The following is a 13,145-nucleotide window of genomic DNA, read 5'->3' as shown; positions in this document are numbered from 1 at the left end:
CAAAAGTTCAGAGGAGAAAAATTAACCAACTAACAAAAAAACAGTGGAAGCAGAGGTACTTCCCATAATTTTCTCCGGTAATTTTAGTATCTCAATCTAAGCGGCAGTTTATGCTAGCTGCTTAATGCTGACACTGGCATATACAACTGTCTTATGAAGTTATTTTTGACTAATTTAAGTTCTTCCTTTTACACTTTACCATGTTCAGTTTGTTCAAAGACGCTCAGTGACCAAATAAAATAAAGGCCATTCAGAAAAATAAAATGCATGCTACACTTCGAAGCCCCAAATAATGCTTGTATATTTGGTTTTCTCATACATTACTCCACTTAACTTGCATAATTAGTGGGTCAGTAAGTACTTTAAAAAAAAAAAAGTCACTTCAGAACTTGCCTGTCTTGGCAATTCTATAATAGAAGTCAGTATCCAAAAAATAGCATATACATGTTTGCATTCTTGGAAATTAGTTATGTACCAAATGAATGGATTAAAAGCAACGAGAACCAAAGTTTGGGTGTTAATCAGGCTATCGGAATAAGGACAGCGTATGGGGAAACCACAAAAAGTGGGCAGGCACTTTCTGTAATCAATTCTGAGTTTCAAAGAAGCATCTTCAGATATTTCCTTCCGTGTCAAAAATAAGTGATTCCATCGAGAATTTTTAGAGATTATGTTAGTCCTATAATATTCCTATCCCGATCTTCTCTTGTACTCTAACTTACAAAGAAATGTATTACGTAATTCTTAGAAACCTTATGAACTGGAAGACAAACCACATGGTATCCTAAAAAATCTATTAAGAAATTGTGGCTAAAATATGAACTCTGAATCATTAAACATTTAAAAAAACCATTTATTATGTTCCAGGCACCAATACACACAGATTAATCTTCACTATTTCCAAACATTTAACCGGACTCCTAGGAATTAGGTGGTTTTCCCTACAGACTCATCAGCCTAAGCAGTGCATTCCATCCTGAATCTGTGTCAAAAAGAATTCCTTGGCAGAGACTGTTTTTAAGCTAATTGCTTCAAGTAACATTTTCAGACCCTGATGTCCTCCCCAAAGACACAAAGTAATAAAGAGTAAAGCCTTTCCAACAATTTCAGGTCCATTTCTCATAGTAGATACAATTTTTTTTTACACAGTAAAACTTCACTTAAGCACTAGCATGAGGCTATCTAGTTTTTATTCATCCCATTTAGTGTGACTATCCATGTTTCACTTTAGAAATATTGATTACTTACTAAAATTCAAAACAAATCTTTCCACAAAATTCTGAATTCCAAAGTATCCGAGACCAAGAATTTTAAGGGGACCTATAATCCATTTCATAAACATCTACCATAGCAAAACACTCCTTTGAACATACTTTGCATTTTCTAATTTCTGTAGTTGCCCACCCTGAGTCACTATTAGTCTTACATACTCTTGATATCATGTACAGATCCCACCTCATTTATAATTTCTTCTTTGACTACTAGAGCCTAAGACTTTTCACTATTCCTCTGACTCTATATAAACACTCACCTGTATCACTCATTTGGGTATCAATTATTATTATTTTAAACCGCTATTTAAATTTCATACTAACTTTTCATGTCTTTGCTAAAAACCTTTGTGCGTAATTACTCAATTTAATCCTAACATACAGTAACTGAGAATAATTAGCTCTCAAAAACATGCAGTCAGATGAATGAGTCCTCCAGAGACAGAAGCCTAAATGAGGAATTATAGTTGGAAATAGATATAACACGTTAAAAAATTAGTGTAAGTAGCCTATGATGGGAACTGATAAAGAAATCATTGAACACCTTATGTATTCTTTTCATTAAAATAAAAAATGTTGGGCACTATGTGCCAGTTATCGGTCTAACCATTTGAGATTGTGGTGGCAAAGTGACATTGTATTCCTGCTCTCTTGAAACAAACAGTTTAGAGGGCAAGAGAGAATAAATGGATAAATGTAATTATTAATTGTGATAAGAGCTATGGAGATAATAAAGGGGATGCTCCTTTATATAAGGTGATCAGGAGAAACTTCCCTGTAAATGTACATCTGATAATGATACTTGGGCAGAATTGCAGACAGCTGGGGAAAGTGCTAGAGAGTAGTTGCAAACACCCAATCTCAAAAGATGGTAGAGGGGGGGTGCCTGAGTGGCTAAATTGGTTAAGCGTCTGTCTTCGGCTCAGGTCATGATCCCGGGGTTCTGGGACCAGCCCCACATCAGGCTCTCTGCTCAGCAGGGAGTCTGCTTTTCCCTCTGTGCCTCACCTCACTGGTATTCTCTATCAAATAAATAAACAAAATCTAAAAAAAAAAAGATGGTAAAGGCCTTGTTGGGTCAAGCTCAGAAGAAGTCCAATACGGGTAGAGCTTAGTGAACAATGGAGAGGAGATAAAGTTGTGAAGTAAGCAAGAACTGGATCTGGCTTTTCTTTTAAGCCAATGGGGTGGGTTGGAGGGGAGCTTGGACTGGAGGGTAATATATGATCTGATTCACATTTTTAAAAGATGATTTTTAAAATCTAGGTGGAGGCTAAGGTAAAAGAGGACAAGAATGGAAACGAGTTAGGAAGGTCCTGAAGGAGTCCAAACAAGAGATGACTGGCTTAAACAAGGTTAGTATCACAGAAACACAGGATTTGAGTTCAAAAAGACCTAAACAGCCATTTCATCAAACTGGCTTATGTAAAGATAAGTCCTGAGAGAGAGAGAGAGAGACATTAACTTGTTCGAGGTTTTACAGCCAGTGCCAGAGAGAGAACTGAAGCCTGGGACAAAGCCTGGGACAACTGAAGCCTGAAGCCAGTTCAAAGTTGTCGTCACTAAGTCATGATACTTAATAGGGTGGAATAAAAGGTCTAGCAACTACCGAAAACTAGTACATCATTTCTCAAATTTACCCCTCATGCTCAAAGGAATCAGCTAAAATTTACTAGGAAAATAAGTGTCCAATTTAAGCACTGAAGGTTCAGAGAAAAGTGTGTAAGAGTCTGTTGGGGAGTAAAAGTAAATGTACTCTAGAGTTACACTGCTTAGTGATGAAAACTTTTACTTTAACCCCATAATCTCGCAACAGATAATACCAATTTATCTTCTACCCAGGACCATTTCTTGGGAGACAAGATTTATCAATCACTAAAGCATCACAAATGCTTTTCCAAGTGTTTATCATTCCTGTTAACCTGAACTCTAAAGTGAGTGCAGTAACAGTAGGTTTGCTCATTAGAAAGAGAACTTCTTAATCACCATCCTTACTCTTTTCTGCTTGACTTCCTGTCCTCCCACCTCTCTACTGCCTATTATCACCATCATCACTTTCATGTAAATAACAGAAAAATGTTATGAATGCTCTTCTGTCCTTAAAAGCTTGCACATCTTGTCTGCTCTTTGTTGGAAGGATGAAGGTGACAGGACTCTTGGAAGAAAAAGCTTAAATGTAAAACATCTAAAATAGAGGAAGTTAACAATTTTTTCAGCTAGCAACTAAAACTGAATAAGCAATAGCCAGTGGCAACCTTGTGACTAATTTGGATGTCCTGAACATAAAATATGATCTCCGTATGTTCCCTAACTCAGAACAGGCAGAACAGCTGACCAGATAATTGTTTAATATAGAGAGAACTCAAGTTTCCTATTAAATTCCCTCTCTCACTGTGGGATTAGCTCATGTAGGCAGGAGTTCCATAATGCTTATTCCTCAAAGCTACCCCAAAGTTAGCATTTTTACACTTATTCCTCTAAACCACTCCACTCCAGGCCTCTGCCTCTTCCGTCAATGCTGTTCTTTCAACCAGTAGAACTCAGACTCACTACTTTCTTCACAGAACACACTCATTTTATTACCTCCAGGGGAGTAACTGGCACTAAATTTCCAAGAAAGTACAGTATAATCTACAATTTACCTATCTTCTCTCATAATCTGAAACTTATTACTTGAACTGAATGGGTAGCCTAAAAATCCTTTAAAATTTGGAACTGTCCTATGACAAAAGGTTTATAAAAATAGTTAACAAGGATTGCTACGGTTGTTCTCGAACAAGCATGAACAAAAAACCGCTTTCTCCCCAAAGATAAGAACATTATAATTTGTTTTAAAAATATCTACTAAAGGTAGACAACACAGCAAATACTCAGGTCAAAGACACATTATTAAACCTGAAATGGGAAAAAGTCCATAGCTTTACTACAGGAAAGCTACTAAATATCCTAAACTCATGAAAGTCAACAATTAAAAACTTTTTTAAGGTTATGTCAAAATTTGGGCACACATGCAATCTATGTGAATGAGTTATCAGATGTACAAGTATTAAAACCAAGAAATAAGCTTAAAAAATAACAATCACCTAATTTATTACAATGATCAAAAGGTGAATGGAATGCTCAAGGAGAAGACTATTAAAAAAGTCAATCCAGGGGGTGTCTGGGTGGCCAAGTCGGTTATGCCTCCGACTCCTGGTTTTGGCTCAGGTTGTGATCTCCAGGTCGTGAAATTGAGCCCTGTATAGGGCTCCATGCTCAGCACAGAGTCCGCCTGAGATTCTCTCTCCTTCTCCCTCTGCCCCTCCCACTCTTGCTTGCACACACTCTCTCTAAAATAAATACATCTTAAAAAAAAGTCAACCTAAAATGACTATGTATTAATAAGAGATTTCAAGATGAAGTGCATGAAAATACTGCTTCACATATATCTCTGGTTCCTATTCTTATCTTCCCCTCCAACAAAAATCAAATCAATCCAAGACATACATTGAGAGCAAAGCATGGAAAAACTAGTATACAAAAAAGTGAATTATAAGCACACAGCTGGGGATATTTTAGTAGCCTTTTCAGATAAATGTGGATATTCTCCTTTGATACTACACCAAAACTTAACAACTGGTTGCAATATACTGGAATGGAAAACCTTACCAATAAACTTTAGGTCTGTTTTAACATTAAAATCCATAGGTCTAGCTAGAAGTTAGGAAGGATTTCTTATGCACGCATGATTTTGTAACATCATGCACTGGTCACTTGGAAAATACTTGTACAAAGAGTTATGCAGATCTTCAAATACTGACACATTATATATTATTTAAAAAAAAAAACTATGTTCATTAACATCACCAGTATCATCAGAAAAATTTTCTAAATATTGGGAAGCTGTCAAGAGCACAATGGCTGATACAAATTTTCCAAAATTTGGAAACTAGAACTTTATCACTGACCATAAATAGTGTTGATCTTTTCCTAAAAAGAAACAGGCTCATTTTGTTTATTTTCAAGAAAATGTCAGCTTAATACCCAAGTCTGAATAACTCTGAATAGTTTTTCAGGCATTCTTTCGAGTAAAAAAAGTATTCATGAAGAAAGTGGCTGGTTGAGCTTGCAACTGCAATAATTACATAAATGCTTTTCCTACAGACAACCATTTTACCCTCAATAGGACAGCAAAATAGTGTTTGAAGCATACTTTCCATTTTGTCATACTATATTGAAATAATATGTATAAGAGCCAAGATTTGATTAAAAAAAATTTTTTTTTTAACTTCAACAAGTGCATTCAGGTGAAAGTTTTTTTGTTTTTTAATGCATGGCAGTGAAGAATACAATGATACAGCGTGGTGCTCTGACTTGATTTGTTCTAAGGTGCCGGAAGTTTTACTCACCACTGCTTTTGTTACCATTGGTACAAATGTCCGCAGTGAAAAAGGCAAAGAACATCTCAGTATTATTGTAAAAATAGTTTTGTATTTGCAGACTCCTGAAAATGTCCAGGCAATCCCCAGGATTCCTTGGAGTGTATTTTGAAAACCCCTGGGCTAGACAATTTGTTAAGCTATTCACAATCACAATTATTCTTTCTTAGTCCTTATTCAAGCCTTAATATAAATAACTTCTATTGGGAGAAGCGATGCTACAGAGAAATAAAGTTTTATAGAACGAAAACTAATACTACGTTAGTATACTCTTTTATAATCATTTATAGATAATACTCCACTTAATCCTCAACAACTCTTAAGTATATGCCACTGTTCCCACTGAAGAACCAAGGAGGTACGAAAGGTTCAGAAAAGGAGGTACGAATTTTGCCTAAAAATTCATTGTATTGGTGGGATTATACAGGACATTAATTTTTTCCTTTATATTTTTCTGTGTTCTAAACACTTTAATAAGGAACTTCAAAAGACATACATTTAAAAACTCAGCCAGTCTTACCAATACAAATTCAATGCAATATCTCAAGTTGCACAATTTCAAGAGAAGAAAACACACGTATTTATATACTTCACCCCTATCCTTATTATCTGTACAGTCCAGAATTCAAGATTACCCAGGGATTCCGGAGTTTTGTTATCAAGGAGCGTAACCATAACTTATCAATCTTAGGTAGCAGCTATAACTTTGCTAGCCATTACGTAGTAATAGTAATATTCTCACTGTAACCTTAAAACACAAGATAACAGTTGGATGCAATATGCATACCACTTTGACATCCAGAACCTACTAATTAGTTTATATTTACAGTTTTTATTTTACTGACATCCTCAGTCCCATTAACTGAGAATTTTCAGAAAGTCTAATTTTTTTTAGAATAAAGTGACTTGGAAAAATATATTCCAATGTATAAACTTTAGAAGTATAAATTTTAGAAGACACAGATAATTAGAATTTTATTTTACATAACATTTTCCATTTCCTTTCCAGAAGCTTTTGCCAAAAACTATTAAATGGACAAAACAAATTTTCTTTCATCTTTTTTCTCTTCCACAAGGCAAAGAGGAAAACAGGTAGAGGTAATCCACTATTGGGGCATCAGTTCACTGTATATTTTCAAAGTAAAGTTATTCAATGAAATGCTAAGTTTTGAATATAAAAAAATCCATTTTATTAAAAGTACATATTTACTGAAATAAATTTTCAAAGCAATACTGAAAATTCAGCAAGATCTATAATGTGAAGATGATGTGAAGATGATGATTCCAAGAAGTCAATAATTTAATGCAATCAAAATGATTTGTAACTGATTTAAATAAATGCTCTCTTCCTTTAACATCGTTATTGAGTCTACCTGGACAACAGTTAAAAATACTGATTTCCTCACCACTGGAAAAGACTACCTAGCAAATTATCTCATGAGATCAGAATGGTTTAAATTTAAAAGGTCTCACTGGTTATATGTATAAAATATATAAAGTATATAAAGGAACTTAACTACAAAATTATAAAATAGCATAACTACAAGAGTAAGCTTTAGAAACCAACTCAATGTAAAATCCAAAATCAGAACACTAGGTAATTTCTCTCTATGGCTAGAGAGACTGGGATTCTTAATTTCAAAGTGAACATATTTTTTTTTTTAAGATTTTATTTATTTATTTGACAGAGAGAGACACAGCGAGAGAGGGAATACAAGCAAGGGGAGTGGGAGAGGGAGAAGCAGGCTTCCCGCTGAGCAGGGAGCCCGATGTGGGGCTCGATCCCAGGACCCTGGGATCATGACCTGAGCCGAAGGCAGACGCTTAATGACTGAGCCATCCAGGCACCCCTAAAAGTGAACATATTTCTAGTACTCAAGTACCTCAAATACAACAAATTTTAATCATAGTTATATTCCAGAATATTGTTCTGTATAATAAAAACCAGATGGAAATTCTTCAGTTCATGTTGCAGGTATTTTTTCTTTTGATAAGTAATTTAAATATTATTTAAAACATGGTACATTTCCCTAAATGTTCATTTCTTTCTAAGTTTTAAGGCTCTTTGGAAACATAAGTTTAAAAATTCTTGATCCTCTATTAATGCTGAGCAAAAATTCTTTCTAAATCACTACTGAAGTAATAATCAGATGCTGTATACCCCAATTTGACTAACATTAGGAATAAACACACCAGTGATAGGAAGTATGGAATAGTGGTATTTCTTTTTGTTTGTGGAACATTTTAAAAAGTGGTTTTAATTTTTTAAAGGCAACATAACCTTTCTTCTTTAAAACAGAAATTCTATGACTAGAACCCAGTGTTCAACTAGGCTCAAAGTACAACAGATTATATATATAGCAAGCTAGTCTTTCCTGCAAATGGATAAACTCATTCTATTCTTTGTAGCTACTGCTTCCAATGTATTCATGAGATTTCCAAAGAATTAATAAAGACTTAAGTCCTCAAATGGTAATTAGTACCTTTGGATACTATCGCAAAATACCTAAGAACACTGAAAAATATTAGGCTTTCAGCACAAGTGTTTCAGCACATGGTACAGTACTCCTGTTTATTGAAAAATTTGTCCAATGTTACAATGAATCATTCCATCAGCCAGAATGTCCGTTCTTAACTTTTTCTACAAGAAATTCAACTTGAAAAGGCCAACGGTAAAAACTTCAGCCTAATCTCTAAGACTATGGAGTCCTCAAAAATGCTAAGAGGGGAAAAATAATCAAGGCATTTATTTTAATCACAGTCTTATGTGGTCCTACAAAATTTAAGATCAATCTTATCAAAGTTTTTCTATAGACTGAACATGTGACATCACTGCCACAACAACAAAAAAAGCACTTTTGACTATTTAGTTCATAAATACTAAACTATTCCTGGTGTGTCAAATTTAGACAGTACAGATCAATATCCACCCTCTTTATCAATACATACACAGGAACACATTAAGTCTAGGAAAATGACACGTGCGCTTTCAGTGAGAACTTGGTATTCAATAATAAAATCGCTTATTTAAAATTACACATTTGGGAAAAAAAATAACACCTGTGTAAAACAGCCAAATTTTCTCTGTATTCAGATCTAGTTTCACTGATTAATTTCACTCCCTTAACAAATATTCATCAAGTACCTACTAAAGTCAAAATTGAACATGAGCAATTTCTCATCCAAATCTTAGACATGTATAGTTAGTTACTATGTTATCAACCTCTCAATAGGCCTTCTACTAGTCTTGAATTACACTAGAAGATGCACTTAATATGGTATTTATGTATATGATCAAAGTTTTATGATTAACTCTTTATTACATCTCAACAGATGTTCCTTGATGGCCCCTTACCATGGGGGTTTCACTTCCCCTTTATATGGCTAAGAGAAAATATTGGAATTCTATATTGGAATTCTAATAAGGATTGTTTTGAGGATAAAATGAAAATCAATTTATAAAGTTAAAAGGATTCCAAAGCCAATGTAGAAATGTTTCTTTTGAAGGAAGACAACGTTCTCTTCAAATATTCTCAAATGTTCACTACAGTTATTTCTTAAGTCTAAATGCTAAACACTTGTTATCTGCACAGGCAAGGTTCTAGGAACTAAGAATACAATGGGGAATGCAATGGTCCCTACCCTCATTATGCTTACATTTAACAAACTGGTATTATCTATGTGCAATGTACCATGCCAGTGCTTTGGGGCATACAAAGAAGACATCCTGTCCTGGACTTTACAACTTAGTGAAACAGGTAACAAAAATAGTATGAATGATAACCTAACAGTAACAGAATGTTAGAAGTGATAGGCGTCACAGAAAGAAAGAGATGACTTTCATGGAGTGAAGCCTGGGGGTGTTAGGGGGAGAATGCAAAAGTCAGAGTAACTGTTTCATGCCCTCTATCACATTTTTAAATTAAGCCAGTTTATTATCGGGTTCTTCAGTTGTATTCTGATACCTGGCACATTAAAACTAAACTGGCTACAGGTGTTTTATAAATTTACTTTGTGGCTTCCTCAGATAAGGCAACCTCACAATTTATTTAGAATGCCAAAGAAGAAAATCCAAGTGAAAACACTGTGTCATGCAGAGTTTAAAAGCAGGAAGGGCTCAAATAAGACCATCATTCAGGGCTCTGTGTCCTTAAAGTTATTTAACCTCCTTGAGTATCAATTTCCTCTCCTAAACTTGGGAATGTGGTTCTTCCACACTATTTGACTACGGGACTAACATTTTGTATATGATTGTTATCCTGTAAAAATGTAATTCACTATAAAAATATTCTATTTCTTTCTCCTGGTTCTCTTTTACATACTGTCCTCAAAGTCAGCAAGGCCACTAACTAATCTTATCTTTTCCAGGCCTCAGTTTCCTCCTCCGTAACATGAGAGGGTGGAACTGGATGACCTAAATAGTCCCTTCCGGCCCTTAAAAAGTCCCATGACTCCATTATGACTCAAATACTATTCAAGAGTCAGCTTTGGGGAGAGATTGGAGTTTGAAATTAAATGAACGTCTCCCTTTTTTATAGTTTCTTGCTAAGATAAGGTTTTGTTGCGCAAGTCTAAACAGCATTCTAATTACAAAAAAGAGAGTAAAAAATAAATTTGCGAGTTAGAAGGTTTAAGTTGTAAGCACTCGATATACATTAGATGCTACCAGCAAAACAAAAATCCAGTTAGACTGAATTAATCTTAAAATACTAAAATCACAATGTTAATTTAGTGTCAACTTTCTACCCCGTTAAAAATGTAATTTCCCGTTACTGTAATACAGAACTTCTTACGTTCCTTTCAAACAAGAGTTGCAGGGCAAAAATGTTTTGCTAAACTAATGGGGGGGTGGAGCAAAGGGGAAGCAAATCTTGTGCTTAAACTCGCAAGGATGATCTTTTCTCCAAAAGTCATCAGTTCTTTTCAGAAGAAAATTCCAAACAGCCCGGTTAATTGGGGGTAATTTTAAATAAAACTCATGGTGCTGACAGTTTTAGGATTAGACACATCGAGATGGCGAAAAAGAGAAGACGACAAACTTCCTGGATTTTGTCTCCCTCTGTAAGAGAAAAGAGATTTCCTCCTGCTGACGAAGGGAAAGGCCCCTTTAACAGTTTTTCCCTACGCGGTGGTTGCTGCCAGACTAGGTGGGGCTCCCTCCCCTGCCTTCCTCCTGCCACTTCCCGCAACAAATGGAGCAAACCAGTCCCGTTTCAGGCAAACTTTTTCCCTGTCAGGCTGGAGCCTGCAGGGCGCCGGGGAGTGGTTTCCCCCGAACGCTCCTCGTCCTGGCTCGGGGCTGGGGGAAGCGGCGTCTTCTCAAAGGACAACTTTCTGATTTCCGTTCTAACTTCCACCCACACCCTGGAGGGCACCGAGGTGGCCAGCGAGGGGGCTCCGGGGCGGGGGACGAGTGCTCCGGGGAGCCGGCGGGCGGCGAGAGAGGCTGCGGCGGCCGCGGACAGGAGGGAGCGAGCGGGTGTGTGTGTGTGGGGGGGGTCCTCGGGCTCTCACTTCCTCCGCCATATTTCAGACATTTGACCCCTTCCGCAAAGCGCGCTGTTCCCCCGCGGAGGCGGCAGCGGCGGCTCGTCCCCGCCGGCCCGGGAGGCAGCGCGCTTGCCGTCCGGTCGCCGGGCCCTCGCACCACCTGCAGCGCGCCGTGAAGCCGCCGCCGCCGCCGCCGCCAGGGTCCCTGACCGCCGCGCGCGCCCCGCCCGGCCCGCGCCGCACCCCACCCGCTCCCCTCAGCCGGCGCCCGGCCCCCGCCCCGCGCGGCCGCCGCCGCCGCTCCCCTCAGCGGCCACGCACGCACTCTGCGAACCTCTCACGCTGTCACCGGGTCCCCGCAGCCCGCGTCGCCCCGCGCCTCGAGCTCCCTCCGGGTCGCTGCTCCCGGCGCCACGGCGGTACTGCCGCTGCCACCGCCGCCGCTCCGGCTGGTTTACACGCCTGACTCTGGGCGAGGTTTGGCGGTGTCGCCTTGACGTCAGGCGTTCAGCCTCGCTCTCGCTTCCGTCCGCGGGCGGGGCGCGCGAGTGCGCGGCCGGGGAAGGGGCGGGGCCGCGGGGCGGAGCGAGGGGAGTCGAGGGGCGGGGCCTTCCGCGCCGCCGCAGCGCAGGCCGGACACACGCGGCCCCCTTCGCGGCGAGTTCTGGGCGGTGTTTCTCTCCCACCTCTAGTGCCCCTTTAGCTTCGCTCGGGCCACCTGGCTTGGGGCAGATGCGCGTGTCGACTTTCCTGACCTCAGCGGGTTACAGTGAGGCGAAGGGTTTAGAAACCCTCCGAAACTTAAAAGGTGCCTTTAATGCAAACTAATTCAGTCACCAACGCCCCCCAACAGTTGGTGCTTGCGGATTCCTTTGTGCTGGGGAAAGTGGCTGGGGAAGTAACAGACCGTGCAGTTTCCACACACCTAGATCTCGCACGAAGGAAACCAGGCCAGGGACCTTCTGTAGCTGAGGGTAATCATGGGTGGGGGCCAAATTGGGCAAGGTCCTTTTCATTCTTGAAAGGGTTTTTCTCTTGACAAGTATTTCATACACTGGTGTCTTAACCTCGGTGAAATCTTTCCAAATTACCCTTCCAAACTCAGTTAACAAATCCATGATCACAAACAACTTGGTACTCTGTACCTAAATCAACTATTTGTATGGATAAAAATAAATGGCATATTTAAATGCACGACTCGGACACTTTAAAGTGTTACTCATAGGTAGGTTTATGGTGAGACTACTGGGCAACAGAAAGCACTTTCTGTTCCAAAAATGCCTTGTTCCAAAAAAGGCGGGAACTTAACGAGGGAACTTAAATTATTAGAGAAAAGACTAAAAAGCAACTACCTTCGTACAAAACATCAGCTCTTTTATGAAACAAAGTTTTGATGAAAGAAGAGATTCAAAGAGAGAGCAAAATGCAAGGAAAAGTAGGGATTGGGAAGTAATTGAAAACTAACTTTTGCTTAGTTCAGCTTAACTTTATTCTTGAAATAAATTCTGGTGAACTTTGATGAACTTGGAAGATTAATAAAAAGTATGATTAATTTCACTCCTTTAAAGAATACTAGAAATTGAAAACTAACCAAGTTAAAGAATAGATAAGCATGAATTATAATTATCCTAAGTTTTCTGTATGTAAATGCTTTCTAGGTATCTCACAATTTAGGTTGATTGAATGTTACATATTTCTGCAATTTCTGTTTCCTTAGAAAACCCTTTTCTAATGGACATTTCAAAGGCAAATTTCAGAGCAGTCTGTAGGAATTGGTTTTTTTTTTTAGATTTTATTTATTTATTTGAGAGAGAGAGAGAGCGCGTGAGCCAGGAGAAGGGCAAAGGGAGAGGGAGAGGCAGACTCCCCGCTGAGCAGGGAAGCCCCACATGGGGCTTGATTCCAGGACCCTGGGATCATGACCTGAGCTGAAGGCAGACACTTAACCAACTGAGCCACCCAGGTG

At 38.7% G+C, this 13,145-nt stretch overlaps 1 protein-coding gene across 1 annotated transcript in view; it reads right to left on the bottom strand.

Annotated features, from left to right (window-relative positions):
* RAP1B (RAP1B, member of RAS oncogene family) overlaps positions 1-11,674 on the bottom strand; it is a 45,859-nt gene extending 34,185 nt beyond the window's left edge. The window contains exon 1 of the mRNA XM_028110748.2: positions 11,514-11,674. The gene's annotated coding sequence lies outside the window, so the exon portion shown is untranslated. The remainder of the gene's footprint in view (positions 1-11,513) is intronic.
* Between the last annotated feature and the right edge of the window lie 1,471 nt (positions 11,675-13,145).

The sequence above is a fragment of the Eumetopias jubatus genome, unplaced genomic scaffold (genome assembly GCF_037043125.1).
Source record: "Eumetopias jubatus isolate StellerSeaLion01/CBP00866 unplaced genomic scaffold, mEumJub1_p1.0 scaffold_8, whole genome shotgun sequence".
NCBI classification, from domain to species: Eukaryota; Metazoa; Chordata; class Mammalia; order Carnivora; family Otariidae; genus Eumetopias; species Eumetopias jubatus.
Note: the sequence above shows the minus strand (reverse complement) of the source record. Positions and strands in the feature narration are given on the sequence as shown.